General features: G+C 37.7%; 1 protein-coding gene across 1 annotated transcript in view; it reads right to left on the bottom strand.

The window, feature by feature from the left end:
• nlk2 (nemo-like kinase, type 2) overlaps positions 1 to 22,009 on the bottom strand; it is a 164,098-nt gene that overhangs the window by 43,065 nt on the left and 99,024 nt on the right. The window lies entirely within an intron of this gene.

Here is a 22,009-nt window from a genome sequence, read left to right as displayed (position 1 = left end):
ACTGCAGCTCTAGATCAGATTGGGGCTGTGCCAGACGATTCCCAGGAGAGTAGGAAAGAATCTGCATGAGTGGTAAAGACATCTAATGTGAGATGGACAAGCTGCAATGCCACTACAGAAGAGGCAAACTTCTGTAGTTTCAATATTTTGAAGGCATGTCCCATAACACTGAAAGTGAAATGTGTAAGTGGGACTTGCACCTGTACTTGTGACTATGCATAAAAATAGGGCTGCCAAAGTTAATGCATTAATGCATGTGATTAATTTTCAAAGATATAACAAGTTTTGTTTTCCTTAATTAGATTTAATGCATTTGTTGCTTGACACCCTTTCCCATCTATGTCAACTAGGGTTTGCAGGCTGGGCAGTGCTGACATTATTAAAAATATCAATTTCAAAATTAAAAATTGTCATTAAATTGCCTAGTTTTTAAATAAATACAAAAGTAAATGAAAATGTTCTTAAGTTGTTACATGAAAGTAATCGCATATCAATGTAGTCATACAAAAGAGTAGCTGCACGGTAGAGAAAAAAAGGGTAAAAAGTGAGACTTAAAAGGATACACTGCAGCTGAACATGAATCACTGGTTCAACCTGTTTCACAGGGCTTCTGCTCTGAAACTCTTATCTTTCCAAAATGAAGTCTTTCAAAGCACCCATTGCCTCAACGATGAACAGCTCCCTGTCAATAACATAATTCACACCGAGACCAATGGATTTCTGTGAAAATGAGAATCTCACACGAGTGTGGTCTTTCTCATCACCACCTCCCCAACCTGCACATGCAGGCTGCCAAGCATTGTCCATGTCCCTCTCTTTCAGGTCTGGTCAGCTAACATTTCAAGATTTTTAGTTGTCATTTTTTTTTTTGTGCCGCCACTTTTAGAAAAGTTTAAGAAACTGACAGACTAATATACAAGGAAGACAAATTTTAACGATAAAACAAATATTTAACATTTCATTGTATTATTAGTTATATCAACCATGAGTGGAAAGCTATTGTTTTAGACAAAGTTGCCAATGTTTGGCAACCTCTATACTTTCTTTAAAGTAAATACAGGAACAGATTGAAGTTAGAAGCAGAACTATACTTAAAAATTATCAAAACTAGAACAGAACATTTACAATAATGATCATACAGTATAAATCATAATGACACCCAATCTTCACAACTGGCTTTGACTTATTTTCCTTTTTTTTAACCATTAGTTACAATATATGAAAACTTTTTTCTGCTTATTTTGATCTGGATTCATATGTAACTGCATCATTTTTTAAAATATTTCTAAAAATTTAGAAATTTTAGGCTTTATAATTTTTTTGAATTCTCAAGGTAAAACCTGCAGTATGCACATTTGTATACAATTTAAACTTTACAAATCACAATTAACTTGTCTGTGTGTACTCTGCCTGTTTACCATCCTGAAACAACCACATATGGTTTATACTAATCAACCTCACACAAATATAGATTTGCCTGTAGGGTAAGGCAACTGTAAAAACCGAGAAGAAAAGCAAATAGCAAAAACTTTGAAGAGTGCAGAAGTTCTCGTTTTTAAAGTGGAGGTACACAAAGACACCTTCACATGGTGACCTAAGTGCAGATGCCACAAGCGCAAATATGTTGAATGGTAACATGATACTGCTGCTGTAAACGTGGTGAGCTCTACCAGGAAAAGAATTGGATCTCTCATCACCGGTAGAGTGCAACAGGAGAAGGAAAAAAAAAAAAACAAAAAAAAAAAACAAAACACATCTACACTCTAATTTTGATATCTGAATAGCATCTATAATCAGAGCTGCCAAGTTATATACCATTATGCCAGAACAATCCTGACATTTGTCAGTCTCATCTGGGCATCACAGATTACTTGTATGTTAATGGAATGTAACTGCTTAACAAAAGCAGCTTCATTCTCACTAGATGCCCTTACTACTGTATGAGTGCAGTTAATTACCTTGATTAACTTAGGAAAACTGGACACCACTGTAAATTGCCTTTCAATCTTGACCTGTACACCCAAACCATATAAAAAATTAATGTAGTGCCTCAGCAGTTGGTTTATGGCTTTCAGCACAATGGGCATGCTGGAGACTAAAACTTGACTGAGATATTCCTGACCTGTTGGCTAGTTTCCAAAAAGCCATCTGTTAATAAAAACCATGGTACAAGAGCGGATGTAGCCCCACTTTGGGCTGTCTGTCTTTGTAATTCCACTCCCAATTAGGCACATTGTTACAAGAGAATGGCTCATGGTGGTCTAAAATGACTCACAAGTCAATCGTCATCATTATGGGCCAAAAAAAAAAAAAAAAAAAAATCCTGCCAGTCCTGAACAATTTATTGCCTACTATATACTCTCCAAGTAATGTCAAAAAATATATGTTGTTTTAAACCATTAGGCCAAGAATATGCTATAGTTCAAGATATTTATCGCTTTCTGTACGCAGAGAGTGAATTACACCCAAATTTTTACTTAATACAATTATTGATGGCTTCTAATCCTGAGAATTAACAACAGGTAGCTGATATAAACTGAGGAAAACCTAAGTAAGTTCTTCAATGCAAATACGCAGCATTGATCCTTTTAAAAGGCAACTACCATAGAGTGTATATGTTAAATTCATCACTTTTGAGGCTTAATACATTTATCAAAACAATGCATATTAAAAAAAAACAGCTCCTAATATGAATTATTATGCTTATGAATCATCATTTAGGTGTTTTGGCTACCTTTTTCTACTTTATCAAGGGTGTTGCGATTTCCCACTTTTTCTGAAATGTTCCATATGCATGGTTTGTAGTTGCCATAAATATACACCCACTCTCCTGTTTTCTTTTATAAATCCCAAGTTTTGTGTGGAAAATTGTGCACAGACATTTTGGGGGGCTTTTTTGAGCGTATGCAAGTTTTATAAATGTGACCCCAGATCTGGAAATTTACTGATAAATTTGGCAGAAGGAAATGACAGGCCACACAGCAGCATTAAACAATATGGTGGACAGACTAGTGAAGAACGGCTGGTGTTCTGGACAGGAAAAAAGAGATGTGATCATGTCTGCCATGTACAGTGAGGTCTGAAATGGAAAAAGAAAGTACAGCAAAGCTCAGTGAATATGTAAAACTCAATGGTTTGCAAGCCCTGTAACAGTTCAGTGAGGGAAAGTGAAGTAGAGGCAGAAGTGGAATTATACCTTTTGTATTGCAGTTTGAATGATGTGTCAATGCTAAGTATATGCATTTGACATTAATGCTGTTACCTTTAAAAACATTACTTCAGCAAGTACAGCTTAAACATGAAAAATGTCAGAGCTTTATCCATGCATGATGACTAGTGGTCTGTCTGTTGCCATCCAAGCTTGTTTTGTCTACCCAATTCAGTACATCTACGCTGCAGGAAAAGATAAATCTAGGTAGAACTGTAAAATATGCCAGTGTTTTAAAGTGCTTCTCTTAATCCTGTTTATGAATAAATGAGAATATATACCAACAAATCTGAATTATGCTGCAATATAAAAAGGGTAATTTACATTTTACTTTGCCCTTGGCCATATTTACTTTGGTAAAACTCAACTTTGCATACAAAGCAACATAAAACCAACATATGCACTCAATCTGAAAAGTACCCATTGTCAAGAAAATTTACTGATAAAATGCACATTAAAGTGGAGCTGAAACACTTTGTTATTGAAACTGTTAAATCACACACCAGAAGTGGAGATTACAACAATCTCCTATTAAGGAGAGAAGCTTACTGGATCTACAAATTGTGAACAGTTACTTCAGGTGGGCTCAATGAGCTATAGTGGTACTTGTTTATATATATGCATTTATATTATATATAAATATAATGCATTAGCTTTAGATTCTTTTCCTTTTGATAATTTTGTATACCTGCTTTATCATATTTTACAGATATTAAACTGCCCTGGGCAATAATACTTGTTTATTCTTAGCAGCTCATTCAACTCTTGATTAATGGCTGTATGATTTTGCCTATGGCCAAAAAAAATCCTAAAAAAGTTTGAACACAAAACTGATGATAAAAAAATAACAAAAAGAAAAGTGAACAATTTAAACAAGTGAAAATTGTAAACATCTAATAATAATAATACTGGACATACTCCAATTTTAATTCTGATTACCTGTTTCAGTTCAAGAGAATACAGGTTCCTGTAAAACTGTGTTTTGTAATGACCAAAAATCGAAAGCCGTATCACAAGGAAAAGCAAGACTTCATCTAATGCAGGAATATTTCACTTGTGAGCAATTGTATATAACATGGCCAACAGTAAGCAGCTCCAGTGACCTATTATTTATTTATTATTATTAATAATTTTTCTGAAATCTTTATACAAGCTGACTTTATAATTTATAATGGGAATACCAAAGCTGACACTTATTTTAAATATTTTACTTTCATTCTCTTTGGGCACAGATAAATGGTAACCAAATACAGTCCTTACTGCCAACAACATGTTCCTTAAAGCATGGTTAAATGAACTTGCATTGGGGATTTGTTTTGTTTTCAGAAGTGGCTGCTGGATAAGTAAAAGAAAAATTTACAAATTATACAAGTTGAAGTGACCTCTCTCTCAAGGTAAACTTGAAACAGTAAATTAATATGTAATTAAAGCCACACAGGAGGTTTCCTGTTTTAAGTTTGCCAATTCACCAGTGTGTTTCAATAGGAGATTTTACAATTCCAAAAAAAAAAAAATTGTACAGTGCCCTCCCCTCAAGATAACTAAATAAAAATGTGTCCTAGTATATTTCCTTGAAAAATAACTGTGCCAACTGCGAACAGAATTGTTTAATGTAGACAGACAGATGGACAGACAGGCATGGGTAACTGCAGTAGATGCTCTTCACATTACACGTGAACACACCTAAAATGTAACTTCATCATCAAGGCACTGGAGAGTGGTGACATGTTATGAGTTGGTTCTTGTATGTTTTTTTTTTTTGTTGTTGTCTCTGCAGTCAATTCCCAGCAATTACTTATGATTGCTAATCCTTTTAAATATCATAGTAAGCATTCATGATTTTTTTAACCTGTTTAAGAAGGAGCTACTAACCCTAAAGATCTCATTCTGAATAATCAATTTTCCCTTTACTACTTTCTGGCAAATGATACAAGACTATTAGCTCATGCAGCACTAGATTCAGAGATCCTTTTAATGCACGGGACATAGGGCTGGTCAACAACCACTCATTCTTCAATAATTCTCGCATATAATTTCTGGGGCTGTATTTACCATCTGTGTTGGTATTGTACTACTGTCACTAGAGTGTGAGAGGCATGCAAGTTAAAAAAAAAAAATTCTGTTGCACTTGACAATATAAACGGCTGGGCAAAAACAGATATATAGTTTTTACTACGTGAAACGTGTATTAAGAGCACTAAGTGCACTGTGCCATTGTGACATTCTTTTGAGTTAATAAAGTTAATAATATATGAGTATTTAAATATTTCTTCATCTCTTAAGTATCTAAATCTAGCAAATTATTTAACTGTTCAAAACCAAATGATCTTCTATTGAACAAAAACAAAAAACCTCCCAGTTTCAAACTCAATTATAATTAAGTCAATTTAATGTGTACTGATATATCTGTATGTGGTCATAACCAAGGAAGCCACATATACAGATAAATAGTGCCATGAGAAAGCATTTGGCCACTTCCTGATTACCTCTACAGTTTCAAATATTTCACATTAAATGCTTTCAGGTCTTCATGTAAAATCTAATATTAGATAAAGGAAATATGAGTGTGCATATAATAGTGTTTTTTAATTTTATTTACCGAATGAACAAATTTATCTAACACCAGCTGGCATTATCTGGGAAAAGTAACTGCCCTCTTTGCACTTTACATTGGTTGCTCCACCTTTAAATACAATAGCTGCTGCCAAATATTTTCTACAATGTAGTATTAGAATCTCAAATCTCTTTAGATACATTTTAATCCGCTCTTCCTGAGAGAGCTGCTTTAATTTAGAAATACTTTTAGGTTTTTGAAAATAAACTATACATTTAAGCTCCTGATACAGCACCTCTACTGAATTTACAACTTAAAAAAAAGAAAAAATTAAGTGTGGGACCTAGTATGCCATTCTGATCTCTTCAGCAATTTCCTTTAATCGTGGAATTATTTGCTTGTTGAAACTTTGTGTTGGCAATTTAACTCTGGCAGCAAGGGTCACGATAAGTGATACTGATACTGAGCAGGGTTGGCTGGCCGTTTTGATTCACTTGAATCTAATCATTCCTTTAAGAGAGTTAACATAACTTGTGGTCAATTCATTTATATACACATTGCCAATTGCTCTTGGATAACTTTGTTTCATCAGACAGAATAAAAAAATGTATATATAAATATTATATATTTTATATATATATTAGTGGAACCTCGGTTCACAACCATAATTCGTTCCAAAACTCTGCTTGTAAACCAATTTGGTCGTGAACTGAAGCAATTTCCCCCATAGGATTGTATGTAAATACAATTAATCCATCCCAGACCATACGAACTGTATGTATATATTTTTTTTAAGTTTTTAAGCACAAATATAGTTAATTAAACCATAGAATGCAGAGCATAATAGTAAACTAAATGTAAAAACATTGAATAACTCTGAGAAAACCTTGAACAACAGAGTAAACTTAACACTGCAATAGTTCGCGCTATAGTGCTACCAAACACTGGCTAAAAACACTTTTTTTTTTTTTAATGAGTTTTAAGCACAGGGGAAAAAAAAAAGAACATTTGAAAAAATCCGTAATTTAATAAACCACCAAGAAGAGTAACATTGCAACAATGCACGCTACGAACCGATCGCTGTAAACAGAAGTGAAAACAAAATGAAGCCCAGTGCATTCTTTAACTGCCTTCCTACCTTATGCGTCCAGCCCCTCCCCCCCCCCGCGCTGCCTGTGTGTGTGCCTCTGTCTCTCTCGCCTGCCTGTGTGTGTGCGCGTCTCTCTCTCGCGCTGCCTATGTGTGTGCGTCTGTTTCTCTCTCGTGCTGCCTGTGTGTGTGCGTCTGTCTCTCTTTCGCGCTGCCTGTGTGTGTGCTTCTCTCTCTCGCACTGCCTATGTGTGTGTGTGTCGCACTCTCTCTCTTGCTTGCTGCACAGGAAATGCACAGGGAGAGACTGAACATGTACAAACCCAAAGGGAAACTGGCTTGTTCAAACAACAAGTAGTCATGAACCGAGGCAAAAGATTGGTGAACTTTTTGGTTGTAAACCGATTTGTATGTGTACCGAGACGTTCGTGAACCAAGGTTCCACTGTATATATATTTTATTTATTCAATCAGGTGCCCTTTATCTACTATGAAATATAGGCCAAAGACAAGAAGCATTCATGAAATATTTTCATAGCACTGTATACATTTTCTAATAGATGTAATGTAATACAAAATACAATGAAGCAAATATATTTTTATATAATGATTGTTGATATTTTGACAAAGAATGAAATATAGTATTTTGTATAGAAGTAAACAGCCTGATAGGTTTTCAAAGTTTACAATTTTTAGAAATTTACAATCAAATTACATGGAAGCTACTAAGGCAGTAAATAAAAAATACAAACTAGCTTTTATCATTTTCAATAATAAATCATATTAACTTGCATCTCGTGTCATTCTTACAGAAAACATTTTGCAAACGTGTTAACTATGAAATCTATTGCACCTCAAAAGAGCAATAAAATATTTTTATATAGAACTCATTGCTAAAACTATTCATTTTCTTAGTAATAAACTATTTATTTTCTTTGCTTCTTGCAGTGCACTACACTGAACACATTTCAGAAACATTCCATTTAAAAGCACTGACAGATATTCAGAATCACTGGTCTTAAAAAAAAGAAACATTCTGTATTAATTTATTGTTTCAAACTTAACTTGAATAATTTTTTTTCAGCTTGTATATTTGCCTCTTTTACTCATACAATAATAGCTTTTGACAGCAAAAAACTATATACTTAATAAAAGTGAACTGCTAGGCAGAGTCGCAAGCAAGCAGCAGGGAACACTGCATCATATCAGCTGCTTGTCTGCAACATCAATCAATTTCAATTGCTTAAGGTTGTACTCAAGTTAATTGTAATATGGTGGTTTACATGAAAACATTAAAGGCTATGAAAGAAATTTTACAGCATCAAAACAGTAAAACTCTACAAACTGGTTTCTAGCATTTTATATCATACCTTGGTTTCTGGTTAATGTGTTTTGTGTATCCACAAATTACTTGATAACATAAAGAGAAAAATAAAAATGATATCAAACATAATTAAATTGGCAATTATTTTGGCTTTACAGAAACACTTAGGAACGTAATCTTTTAACTGATGTCTATTCACTGCAAGACAACAAGTCCTTCTAACTGAACTTTCCAAAAAAAATTATGAAATATAAAACAACAGATAAATGCATGAGAGAAAAGCATGTCTTAAGTTAAGCCATTGAAGAGCTACGTAAGTGTAACTGCTATTTTCAGTGTCTGGTAAACAAACACATAAGCAGTAGATAGAGATCAGTCATTTCAGAGAGAAAAGATTTAACCAAAGCCAACATATGGCCAGGATTATCTCTAGTGGATAAGACAGCATTGTACAATTTACAAATTAGTTTACAGATAGTGGAAGGATAACATCAGACAGCCAAGTCTATGAAAATTAATATAATTATACATCTGTCTAGAAAAATCTTACAAATTAGTACAGTAAAAAACAACTTCAAGTAATTAAATAATTATATTTTCATGTACCAAAAGAGGAAGACAGACAAAATAAAAGCCAATAAAAAATGCTGTAGATTCTGAGCCTGCACAAATTATCCCTTCCATGTAACAACTTTAAAACTTCCATATCATATAATTTAAAAAAAAAACAAAAAAACACGTTTTTGGATATATGATAAAAAGGCTGAGACATACAAAACAGAAAGATCTTAAAAGAAATAAAATACTGAAAAACTTTTAACAAAAATCTTTATTAATGCTGGAAAATTTGATTTTACAATTAACCAAACACGTCTTCCAATAACAACAATAAAATATGTGGATTATTTAAAACAAAATTCCTTATATAGAGCCACACTAGTCAGAAAAAAACACCCCTCAAACAAAGAAATATGCTAAAAACAAGTACCAATAATACATAATCCATCTTAGCAAACCTGAGTATTTATAATTTGTATATTTAAGAATGTAGGGACTAAAGGCATAGGAAAGGTTTAAATGATAAAACAGGCAATACATTTTTATTCATAAACTCCGCCACTACCAAAACATAAGCATGATTTGCCTTGTCGTCAAATTAAGTGCAAACTATTACCATAAATAACACACTGAAATAAAGTTCTAAACATAATATTTTTCAGTCACTGCAAACATTTTAACTACAATGAAAGGCTTATGTAACCTGTTGTAACAATACGGCTTGTTAAACTAGTCTGTGGCATGATGTTTAATTTTTTTTTTTTTTTTGCTTTGTATGCATTTTTATATCACATGATAATCCAGTTTGTTAAAATAATTTACTGTATGCACCTACAGTATTATATTTTGTTAGCTAAATCTGTTGTTTTTAACTGTAAAGTACTGAACAGTGGCCACATACAGTAGAAAGAAACTGGAGTGAATTTAAGAAAAAATGGAGCTGCACTTGTGTGTAATTAAATCTTGTAGCTTATTTTAATTTAAGGCTTTTCAAATAACAGTCTGGAAAATGTTGAACTTGAACTACTCCAGGTCAGAAATAAGTAACTTATTTCTTCATGATTCGAAATGCTAGAGAAAAAGAGGGCATATAAATCTAAAATTCATGTTTATTGTAAAACTTTCCTGTGTAATCCCAGGTGAGGCTTACCACAGCATTTGACAGTTTAATTATTCGTTCTACCATTATCATCAATTCCCACTAGATTAAACTGACAATGTAGTAAACCTCTCTCTCAGCTGTTCCTTGTTGCGTGCTGGCATTGTCATGATACAGATACAGTTACATTTACACTAACACACAAGGAACAGCTCAAAGTTGCCTGACTATAGTGAGTCATGCTATCTGATATTCAAAATAAAACTCTATTACACACTATAAAATTTACTAAAAATACTGTACAAGGGGGAAGGGATCAAAATATTTAGAGCTTGAATATGAAAGGGTTGTTCTGCAACACTGACTTTGTAAGTAGCCAAAGATTAGCTCCTGCATACTAAAATATGTGTACTACACTGTAGAACACAGTCATCATGGATTTTGAAAAATTCGGTATCAAGTACCATGCTAACACAGAATTTCTGTTGTTAAAGAACAATACACCTTTGGAGATTTAGTCACATCAAGTCAAGGTGTACCAAGAACAATCCAGTTCTTTTGGCTACTCTCGTTAGGGGTTGCCACAGCGGATCATCTTTTTCTATATCCTTTTGTCGTCTGCATCTGTTACACCCATCACCTGCATGTCCTCTCTCATCACATCAATAAACCTCCTCTTAGGCCTTCCTCTTTTCCTCTTACCTGGCAGCTCTATCCTTAACATCCTCTGCACATGTCCAAACCAACACAATCTCGCCTCTCTGACTTTGTCTCCCAACCATCCAACTTGAGCTGATCCTCTAATGTACTCTTTTCTAATCCTATTCAATTCTTCTGAGGCAAAAATATCGCCAATAACCAATCCATCTGACCAAAACTTCATAAAACTACATTGAACATTAATTGACAGATGAAAGAGTACAGAAACAAAATGTAAAAAAATTAATCAAAAATAACATTGTTTCCATGGGCAAGTTATGCCAATGATGAAAGCATCATCAATTCATGTACAGAAGAGGGGTTTCAGAAACAGGACAAAACAAGCATATTAGAGTTTATGTTCATAGGGATTTTGGTAAAAAAATAAAACATATAGTTCTATTAGTGAGTCTTTTAATCTGTGAGGCTCAAAACTTTATCAACCCTTGTATGTTCAAATAATTGTTTTTTGTTGTCATTACATGACAGTTTTAGCAAAACTCCACTAATTACATACACCCACTGTTGTCAGTTTAGGAATACAGCACAAAGTTCAACAGGACTAAAATAAAAGAGTGCACTATTCACTGTTTCTCTCTTTATATTTACACAGCTAATATATCTTTTGAAACTACAAGTTGGCTTTTTTTTCCCCAAAAAATACTGACTTCCGGATTAGTATCCATATACAGTATCCTGTAAACACATAAAAGCATTAATTTCTAAAGCTATGGTCAGGCTGAAGGCTGATTTTTTATTTATTTTTTGTGAATGGTATTAATTCAGATTAGTCACAGATAAGCATGTGATTCGATTCATAACTTAGTAGTCAGTGGAGATATTGAAATAATGTGTATCTCAATTTTTTTCCCAAACTAAATAAAAAAATATGCTCATTACAATTTCTACTGATTTTCCATATACTGGCACAGAATTATAATTATTATTACCTTACCATTTGGGTGTTAGTCAAAAATATTTTTTCCAGCTGAATAAAAAGCTTTCAACCCTCTAATTGGCAGGCCTGAAAATTTTGGAAGTGTAAGTAAAATTAAAACATTTTAATTCTGATCATTAGTAAAAATCTATTTGCATAATTGTCATTATGAGCCAATATGCATGATTTTGTTATTTTATATTCTATTACAGGAAAAGGCACAATATTGTCCACTTGAATAATGGAGTTATTTTTAATAAAAAAAGCCTGTGAAAGGAGTTTCTTTTCTTAAAGGAGTATTGAGTGTTGTGAAATTTCACTGGGATTGGTGTCAAATACAGAAAATCTTGTATCAAAACATCCCTTACATACAGTATTGTGTGCCCAAAAGATCAATCCCTGGTCCATTAATATTTTCATTACACATGCACCCTATAGGTCATTCATCAACATAGAGTGAATTTCCACAGCTTTGCAGACAGCAACAGTTGATACAAATGCTAATGATTAAATGTCTGCCTAGCATTACAGAATGGATGTAGAGTATCTGAACAAGGATAAAAAAGAAATTCTACTTATTGGCTACAGTGAAAAAGAAACAAGTATCAAATAAGAATCTTGTTCATTCTACCTCACTGTTAATACAGACTTAAAGAAATTAAGCTTTTTTTGCAACACAAATTTCAAATAATATAAATGTTACACTAACACCCCAGAGTATTTTGAATACCTTCTTAAACACACCTTTTCACTTTTACATTTTCATACATATTATTAGTCAAACAAAAACTAAAATCTGATATTTACATTGCGAGACCTAGTTTCCAGGAACTAACCTTGTTAGTGCTAAAACAGGTTTGCTTCCATCAAAAGTCACATTAAAAAAGGGATGCCAAAAAAAGACTCAGCTGCAACAACATTTTCCAGGGTAAAATAAAATCTAAATATTTGCTGTTATAGTCATTGTTAAATAAAGTAAAGAAAAGTTCACTGGTTTCAACCTTTCTCTACTGAAACTCTTTAAATAAGACAAGCCCCCATCTTACACCATTTCAGTTGTCTAAGACAATAAATGCCCTTTAATAATAAAACACTCTCACAGTCAATACACACGTTAAGTTATACATAGATATTTATACATCTTAAATATTTCTTGTACAGTTCTTGTATATTTCTATATATTGAGTACATTTTTTTTTACTTAATATAGTGTTTGTTTTTTCATTTTTCCAGCTGCTCTCACCTGCTAGATAGCTCTTTTTCAGAGGTGAACATTGTCACCAATTCACGCATACTGATGAAAACAGACAGAATGTAATATAAACAAGAAACAAGAATAGTAAAATGTTCTACAAAATACACATAAAAAGGTCATGTAAGGGTAGTTTGGTTTAAACATAAAATAAGTAAAGCTACAATTATTTTTGAGTTTGCTATCACAAATTGGTTTAACTGTTCACGCATGGAACTGAATGACTTTTTTCTTGGGGTTTTTGTTTTCCTCTCCACTGTTGCAATTTGGCCACAGCTATTGTTAGCCAAAAAATACTGATGTAATATTGTCATTAAATAGGTGATGGTTTAATAAAATTTACAAAGTACCTTAATAGTACTTTAGTTGATGGATTTGTTTTGTAAATATTATTTGTATAGTTCTTTTGTATATATTATTTGTATAGTTCTTTTGTATATAATTTTAGCAAAACATCAAACCAATCTAGCATCAGAAAGCACAAACTACAAACACTTATACCACTTAAATGTATGAGGATCTTTTGTAGGAAGCAGAGCATCCATCTTAACATCAGCCCTAAAAAGACAGTATTTCAAAACAATGTTACACAAACATATTTAAAATGACAAATATTTACCAAATAATCTAATATTTTATTAAAATAGATTTGTAGCATTTTCTTACCTAAATAAACATACTGAAAGATTATAAATTACAAGAAGAACAATAAAAACTATCAGTAAACATTTAAATTATCTTTGTATTAATTACTGAATTGTTCATTAGCTCTGCTTGCTACAGTTTAACTCTTTTAGGGCGGATGTCGACTTTTGTCGACAGGAGGGGTTGAAGGCGAATGTCGACAAAAGTCGACATCCAGGGATAAAGGGCGACAATCAGCTGTTAATGGCGACAAATCTCACTGTCACGTCACAGGCATTCCCTCTGTGCTTGGAGGAATGCTAGACTCGTTGACTCGGCAAATAAACATTGCGTGTGCGTGAGTTGCGAAATGTAAACAATGGCAAGATGGCACCAACATGTGAAAAGGCAGCGAAGCAAGTGCAGAAAAGAAAACACTTGGCAGACGTTGTTTTGCGCATTACCGCGGAGTCGGACTCTTGATTTTTCAGAATCGGACTTTATTGGCAGTGATCAGGAGATCGAGCAAGAGAGTTAGAAGCAGGCATCAGCTGATCAGACACCAGCCGATGCCGCGCTAGCGGATCTGCTGCCAGTTGAGTGCCTTCACGCAGCCGATGCATCTACGGCAAGGTTCACGTGGGATAAATACACATACATTGATCCGTTGAGAGCCGATATGGCTACCGGAGTTTACAAGACGGCATGGCTTGCTTTTGGACACGACAGATCACCAGCTGCTGTACTTCAGGCTGCTCTCTCCTGATGCTGCTTTTCAGCTACTGTCAGACGAGACAAACAGGTAGGCAGAGATTTTTTTTGAATCGCGGGCTGCGTTTGCATCGCATTCTCGTTATTCAAAGTGGAAACCCACAACGAAAGACGAGATGAAGCGCGCTGTGGCATTACAAATAGAGATGGGACAGAACTGGTGATATAACTTCAGGGAGCATTGGTCCAAACGTGTTTTGTCCCCTGGTGGCTTAGGTACGTGCTGCTGCCAAGTTTTATTCACTTCTGTAATAAACAGAAGCAAATCCCATGGGGTGAGCCAGGCTATAATGCCATACATAAAGTTCATAAAGTTTCAGAAGATGAAAAGAGGTGACAATACGGTTTTCATGCAGGCAGAAAACTTGGTGGCAGTGGCATGGCACGATGGCAAATGGGTGACTTGTCTCTCTACAGTACACACTAACAATATATGTTAGAAAATGCAGCAACAGACAATTGAAAAATAGGCACCAAAACAACACATAGAGAATTCAGGCTCATACAACATGCAAGACAGTAACATTTGTCAAAAGTAAATATTTTTTGTTGATTTGATATGTTAAACAATTGCTTTGTGTTCTTTTTTAAAAAATGTTAGTTTTTGGAAAAATATTCAGCCCTGGGAGAAAAGAAACAAAAAAAAAATTAGCCCTAAAAGAGTTAATCAATCAACTGTATTATTTGTAAAGACGATACTGACAAAATCTATTGTTTGAAAGTTACCCATCCATTGTCTAGTCCCACGTCATCCAGTGTTAGATAGGTTAATCTCCCTACACTAACATAATGCCAACTTAAATACTGATTTGTGATTAAATGGTTAGCAAGTGCTAATGTTTGATTTAAAATCTTTAGAAATAAGATAAAGCTCAATTTTGGCATCAAAGAAGTGGGAGGAAAATGTAAATTGTCATAATATGGATGTTGAATAGTGCTTTGTTCTAAGGTTTATGAAAACTGAAATGGACAGAAGATTTTCCTGTGAAATCATTAATGCAATTTACTGAATGTACACCTAAAAAACAGGGATTACACTGAAAGTGATATAAACAAATACTAAACATTAATCCCCCTCCTTTAACCGCCACCTTATCGTGGTGGAGGGGTTTGCGTGTCCCAATGATCCTAGGAGCTCTGTTGTCCGGGGCTTTATGCCCCTGGTAGGGCCACCCAAGGCAAACTGGTCCTAGGTGAGGGATGAGACAAAGAGCGGTTAAACAAAACCTCCTATGATGAAAAACAATTTTGGACGGCGTTTTCCCTTGCCCGGACGCGGGTCACCGGGGCCCCACTCTGGAGCCAGGCCTGGAGGTGGGGCTCGATGGCGAGCGCCTGGTGGCCGGGCCTGCACCCATGGGGCTCGGCCGGGCACAGCCCGAAGAGGCAACGTGGGTCCCCCCTTCCCATGGGCTCACCACCTATGGGAGGGGCCAAGGAGGTCGGGTGCAGTGTGAGTTGGGTGGTGGCCGAAGGCGGGGACCTTGGCGGTCCGATCCTCGGCTACAGAAGCTGGCTCTTGGGACGTGGAATGTCACCTCTCTGAAGGGGAAGGAGCCTGAGCTAGTGCGCGAAGTTGAGAGGTTCCGGCTAGATATAGTCGGACTCACCTCGACGCACAGCTTGGACTCTGGAACCAATCTCCTTGAGAGGGGCTGGACTCTGTACCACTCTGGAGTTGCCCCCGGTGAGAGGCGCAGAGCAGGTGTGGGTATACTTATTGCCCCCCAACTTGGAGCCTGTACATTGGGGTTTACCCCGGTGGACGAGAGGGTAGACTCCCTTCGCCTTCAGGTGGGGGGACGGGTCCTAACTGTTGTTTGTGCGTATGCACCGAACAGCAGTTCGGAGTACCCACCCTTTTTGGAGTCCCTGGAGGGGGTGCTAGAGGGCATACCTTCTGGGGACTCCCTCGTTCTGCTGGGAGACTTCAATGCGCACGTGGGCAATGACAGTGAGACCTGGAAGGGCGTGATTGGGAGGAATGGCCCCCCCTCATCTGAACCCGAGCGGTGTTTTGTTATTGGACTTCTGTGCTCGTCACGGATTGTCCATAACGAACACCATGTTCAAGCATAGGGGTGTTCATATGTGCACTTGGCACCAGGACACCCTAGGCCTCAGTTCGATGATCGACTTTGTGGTCGTGTCGTCGGACTTGCGGCCACATGTCTTGGACACTCGGGTGAAGAGAGGGGCGGAGCTGTCAACTGATCACCACCTGGTGGTGAGTTGGCTTCGATGGTGGGGGAGGATGCCGGTCAGGCGTGGTAGGCCCAAACGTGTTGTGAGTGTCTGCTGGGAACGTCTGGCAGAGCCCCCTGTCAGAAGTAGCTTCAACTCCCACCTCCAGCAGAACTTCGACCACATCCCGAGGGAGGTGGGGGACATTGAGTCCGAATGGGCCATGTTCCGTGCCTCTATTGTTGAGGCAGCTGACCGGAGCTGTGGCCGTAAGGTGGTCGGTGCCTGTCGTGGCGGCAATCCCCGAACCCGTTGGTGGACACCGGCGGTGAAGGATGCCATCAAGCTGAAGAAGGAGTCCTGCAGGACCCTTTTGTCCTGTGGGACCCTGGAGGCAGCTGATAGGTACCGGCAGGCCAAGCGGAATGCGGCTTTGGTGGTTGCTGAGGCAAAAACTCGGGCGTGGGAGGAGTTTGGGGAGGCCATGGAGAACAACTTTCGGACGGCTTTGAGGAGATTCTGGTCCACCATCCGGCATCTCAGGAAGGGGAAGCAGTGCAGTGTCAACACTGTATATGGTGGGGATGGTGCGCTGCTGACCTCGACTTGGGACGTTGTGGGTCGGTGGGGGGAGTACTTCGAAGACCTCCTCAATCCCATTAACATGCCTTCCAATGAGGAAGCAGAGCCTGGGGACTCAGAGGTGGGCTCCCCCATCTCTGGGACTGAGGTCACCGAGGTGGTCAAAAAACTCCTTGGTGGCAGGGCCCCGGGGGTGGATGAGATACGCCCGGAGTTCCTCAAGGCTCTGGATGTTGTAGGACTGTCTTGGTTGACACGCCTCTGCAACATCGCATGGACATCAGGGACAGTGCCTCTGGATTGGCAGACCAGGGTGGTAGTCCCCCTCTTTAAGAAGGGGGATCGGAGGGTGTGTTCCAACTACAGAGGGATCACACTCCTCAGCCTCCCTGGAAAAGTCTATTCAGGGGTCCTGGAGAGGAGGGTCCGGCGGATAGTCGAGCCTCGGATTCAGGAGGAACAGTGTGGTTTTCGTCCTGGTCGCGGAACAGTGGACCAGCTCTATATCCTTAGCAGGGTCCTGGAGGGTGTATGGGAGTTTGCCCAACCAGTCTACATGTGTTTTGTGGACTTGGAAAAGGCATTCGACCGTGTCCCTCGGGGAATCCTGTGGGGGGTGCTCCGAGAGTATGGGGTACCGGCCCCCCTGATAAGGGCTGTTCGGTCCCTGTACGATCGGTGCCAGAGCTTGGTCCGCATTGCCGGCAGTAAGTCGAACCCATTTCCAGTGAGAGTTGGACTCCGCCAGGGCTGCCCTTTGTCACCGATTCTGTTCATAACTTTTATGGACAGAATTTCTAGGCGCAGCCAGGGCGTTGAGGGGGTCCGGTTTGGTGGGTTCAGGATTGGGTCACTGCTTTTTGCAGATGATGTTGTCCTGTTTGCTTCATCAGGCCGTGATCTTCAACTCTCTCTGGATCGGTTCGCAGCCGAGTGTGAAGCGGCTGGGATGAGAATCAGCACCTCCAAATCCGAGACCATGGTCCTCAGCTGGAAAAGGGTGGAGTGCCCTCTCAGGGTTGGTAGCGAGATCCTGCCCCAAGTGGAGGAGTTCAAGTATCTCGGGGTCTTGTTCACGAGTGAGGGAAGAATGGAGCGTGAGATCGACAGGCGGATCGGTGCGGCATCCGCAGTAATGCGGGCGCTGCATCGGTCTGTAGTGGTGAAAAAGGAGCTGAGCCGCAAGGCGAAGCTCTCAATTTACCAGTCGATCTATGTTCCTACCCTCACCTATGGTCATGAGCTATGGGTAGTGACCGAAAGAACGAGATCGCGAATACAAGCGGCTGAAATGAGTTTCCTCCGCAGGGTGTCTGGGCTTTCCCTTAAAGATAGGGTGAGAAGCTCAGTCATCCGGGAGGGGCTCAGAGTAGAGCCGCTGCTCCTCCGCATCGAGAGGAGTCAGATGAGGTGGCTCGGCATCTGATCAGGATGCCTCCTGGACGCCTCCCTGGTGAGGTGTTCCGGGCACGACTAACCGGGAGGAGGCCCCGGGGAAGACCCAGGACACGTTGGAGGGACTATGTCTCTCGACTGGCCTGGGAACGCCTTGGGATTCTCCCGGAAGAGCTAGAAGAAGTGGCCGGGGAGAGGGAAGTCTGGGCATCTCTGCTCAAGCTGCTGCCCCTGCGACCCGACCTCGGATAAGCGGGAGACAATGGATGGATGGATGGATGGATGGATAAACATTAATCTTACTCTGTGCCCAAAATAACATTCCGGAAGCACTGCTGGTCACATTACTAGTGGCAGGCCTCAGCCATGTGAACTATGAAATTCTGACTAAAATTTTGAAAATTAAAAAGATTTTTTCTTTTCTTAATTGAAAAGTTGAACTCCAAATTTCCAACAACCATAAAAAACTTGCACCATTCATTAAATTTTGCAAGCCGAAGTGCCTTTGAAACTCGGCTTCCTAATAGGTCTGAAATAGTATTTTTGCAAAAAATACACTTAAATATAAAGGGTCAATCTTGACGTAAAAAGAGGTAAGGTTGGACAAGTTTCTCCACTGAAAAAAGGTCACACAAATGTTAATTTGAAATCACAAAGCAATCCCCATCACAGCTACTAAGACAGTATAGAACCACAAAGGGCACTCTATTGTAGTAGTGGGTAAACTATACAAAGCAAAATTATTTTTTGTTAATATATACATCAGATTTGGATGGCAAAGGAGTAATGGTTGAAGTTTTTGCAAGTATTCTCCATTTAAGCTCTCATAACTTGAGAACAGAAGGAGATATAAACTGTGTATTCAACCCTGATTTACTTAGGTTATTAACAACTTAACAACAATAATATCTACAACTGACACAATCATTTCTCATTTTACTAAGAAACTAAATCTTTCAGACCCATGATGGTTTCTTCATCCAAGTTCAAGACAATATTCCTTTTTTTGCCAGTTTATCATACTTATTTATAAATTGAGTACTTCACCTTTATGTCCTTTGTCAAATATTGCAAGCCTGTTTTTATTGTCATCTCAGAAAATGCTCCTTTTATTTTGGAACTCAAATCACCAATAATGCAACGTACCACTGGCAACTTGACCCATTAATACTATCAAATCACTTAATTAAATTCACTTCTACAAAAGAGATATTTTCATAAAGACCAGCGCCTCTCCTGATATATCTCTGACAGAACACAGTATACTTGAGAGTAAATCCAAGTAGACAACTACAGAATTTCATATGGTTTACTTAAAAATAAATTTGGTGACTCAAAGCGTATGAAATACTGATCAAAGAAAAATCACCCAATTATAAACTAAAAAAAAAAAAAATATATCCTTCCATCTCCCCACTTATCCCGGGCAAGGCTGTGGTGAAGCTGGAGCTTACCCCAGCATACACTGGGCACTAAGCAAGAGCAACACCTGGACAGTACATAAAAAACAGAGCAAGTTATTTATTAAGTCATGCCACTCTTATTATAAAGCATGAGAAAGGGCTTTAGATCAATACATACAAAAAAGGACTTCTAAATGCAACTGCAGAGACTAACAAAGCAGTTGGAATTAAAGGTAATGAACACCAAGAAATAAGTAACATATTTAAGAAATACTGTAAGCCTCAATTGGAATTTAATGGAGGTCAGGTTCATATCATCTAATTCCTCAATAAAACTAAACAGTCACAGGTTGATGCATCATTCTCAGAGAAGCGAGTCGTACCATTAAGGCCAGGTTTATACTTCATGCGACGCAACTAGTGCTCCAGCAGTCTCTACTGCTATGCAAGCATTGTACTATTTATACTTGTGCACATATTTTACGTAAATCTGGAAGATTCCACCAGATGGCAGTGCGAGATATCATCATGGTGAGAAAACATTTGGCTTCACTGTGTTGTGAATTGCCTGAAACATCCATTAAATTCTGAGGACACCTTGCCACAATATCTCTGAAAAGGATGTTTAATGATTACATCCATCAATCTAGGGATGCAACCATTCCAGCGAGCTTCGGGTGTGAGACAGAAACAATCCCTGGACGGGGCATCAGCTCATCACAAGGTGAACACAAGCATACACAAACATTAGCATAATTTTAGCATCACCAAATCCCCAAACCTTCATGTCTTTGGAAACCCACCAGGAAAATATGCAAACTCCAGGCAGGGAACACCAGGAACGTGACTCCCTGCGAGGCACCAGTACTGCCACTCTGCCACCGTGCCGCCACAGCATGTGTAATTATTATCAGTATTCATTATTTAAATGAAGTTAACGACTTATCTGTAAAATGTAAATACTTTAATGCATTTCATCATGAAAGTGATATCAAGTATAAATCTAAGGATTCTAAATGTGCAGAGAGATGGAAAATCATAAATTTTATATGTTCTGTGTGACAATTGCTGCAGTCAGTTCAGGAGGAAGCCCCAGAAGCACACAGATTTTAACAACTGTGTCAGTATTAAGATGACATTTACGATGGTCTACTTTAATGATAAAATGTACTACAAGGTTAAAGTGGACATTTCGAGATTAAAGCCAAAATTTCGACTTTAATCACAAAACAGACCTTTTCACCATGTCCTTAATTTTTTTTCTCTGCAACTCAAATATGCTGCCGTACAGTACATTCTGATGCTGTTGTGAAGGCTTACTATGTTGCTAAATTCTATTTAAAAAGCAAATTTAGTATGTGTCATGAGACATTTCTAAAAAAGCAAGGATAAAACGACAAAAAGTACAGAAAAAGGGAAAAGTCACATTTTTTTATTTGATACTTATCCATATTCCTAGTACAGTGTCAATAGCTATATTTTTTTTAATTATCTAACTAATTTAACCACCAAAATAAAGAGGAAAAATTAATCTTGGCAACTACAACAGCTGAAGTCATGAGTGCAATGTATTTTTCCAATGACTTGTATCAACCACTTGACTACTGTTAATAAGTTTCTGAAGGTTCTGTGTGCATCATTTTATTTAACTGCTATCAGGAACCATTTCCTGACAAGGTCTTAATTACATTAAAAACTCACTGCTAATCACTATACAAAAAAAATATTGGCTTAAGAAAATACTCTTCTTGCCTGTAAATGTTACAATACATATTACAGTATATTTTAAAAATGACAGCACGTGATGGTCTTGTACAACTTCAACCATATAAATTTAAATCAATATTACACCTGCCTTAAAGGAACTATTGTTTGCAAATTCTTGAAATGAGAGGTAATGTGGAAGAATACATTTTACTGTAACATAGCATTCATCTTAAAGACAAAGCATAAATGGTTACTAAATGTCAGGAACCTTTTCAGACATATCAGGAAACCAGATAAAGGTCAAGTAAACAACAAAATGTACTGCAAGATGACTAAGAGAAGACAAAGAAGTCACCAGATGTCCTATAAAAACCAGAATGGACAGTTGTTATATGTATAGAAATGTCAAGGGTGGTGGCTCAACTCAAAGGTATAGGAACAACCAGAATATAATAGACTTTTTATTTTATATAAGTCATTTGGGTGTAAAACAACCATTGATTGACACTGTATGTAAATTCAATAGTTTATAAAAATGAACCTCTATTCTTTGTCCATGCTGTAACAGACTTCTTCTGGAGAATGCTCCCTCTAACACATTTTGCTGAGGAGTAATTAAAAGAT

The sequence above is a fragment of the Erpetoichthys calabaricus genome, chromosome 8, assembly GCF_900747795.2.
Source record: "Erpetoichthys calabaricus chromosome 8, fErpCal1.3, whole genome shotgun sequence".
Classification (NCBI taxonomy): domain Eukaryota; kingdom Metazoa; phylum Chordata; class Cladistia; order Polypteriformes; family Polypteridae; genus Erpetoichthys; species Erpetoichthys calabaricus.
This window is presented reverse-complemented; position numbering and strand designations above follow the sequence as displayed.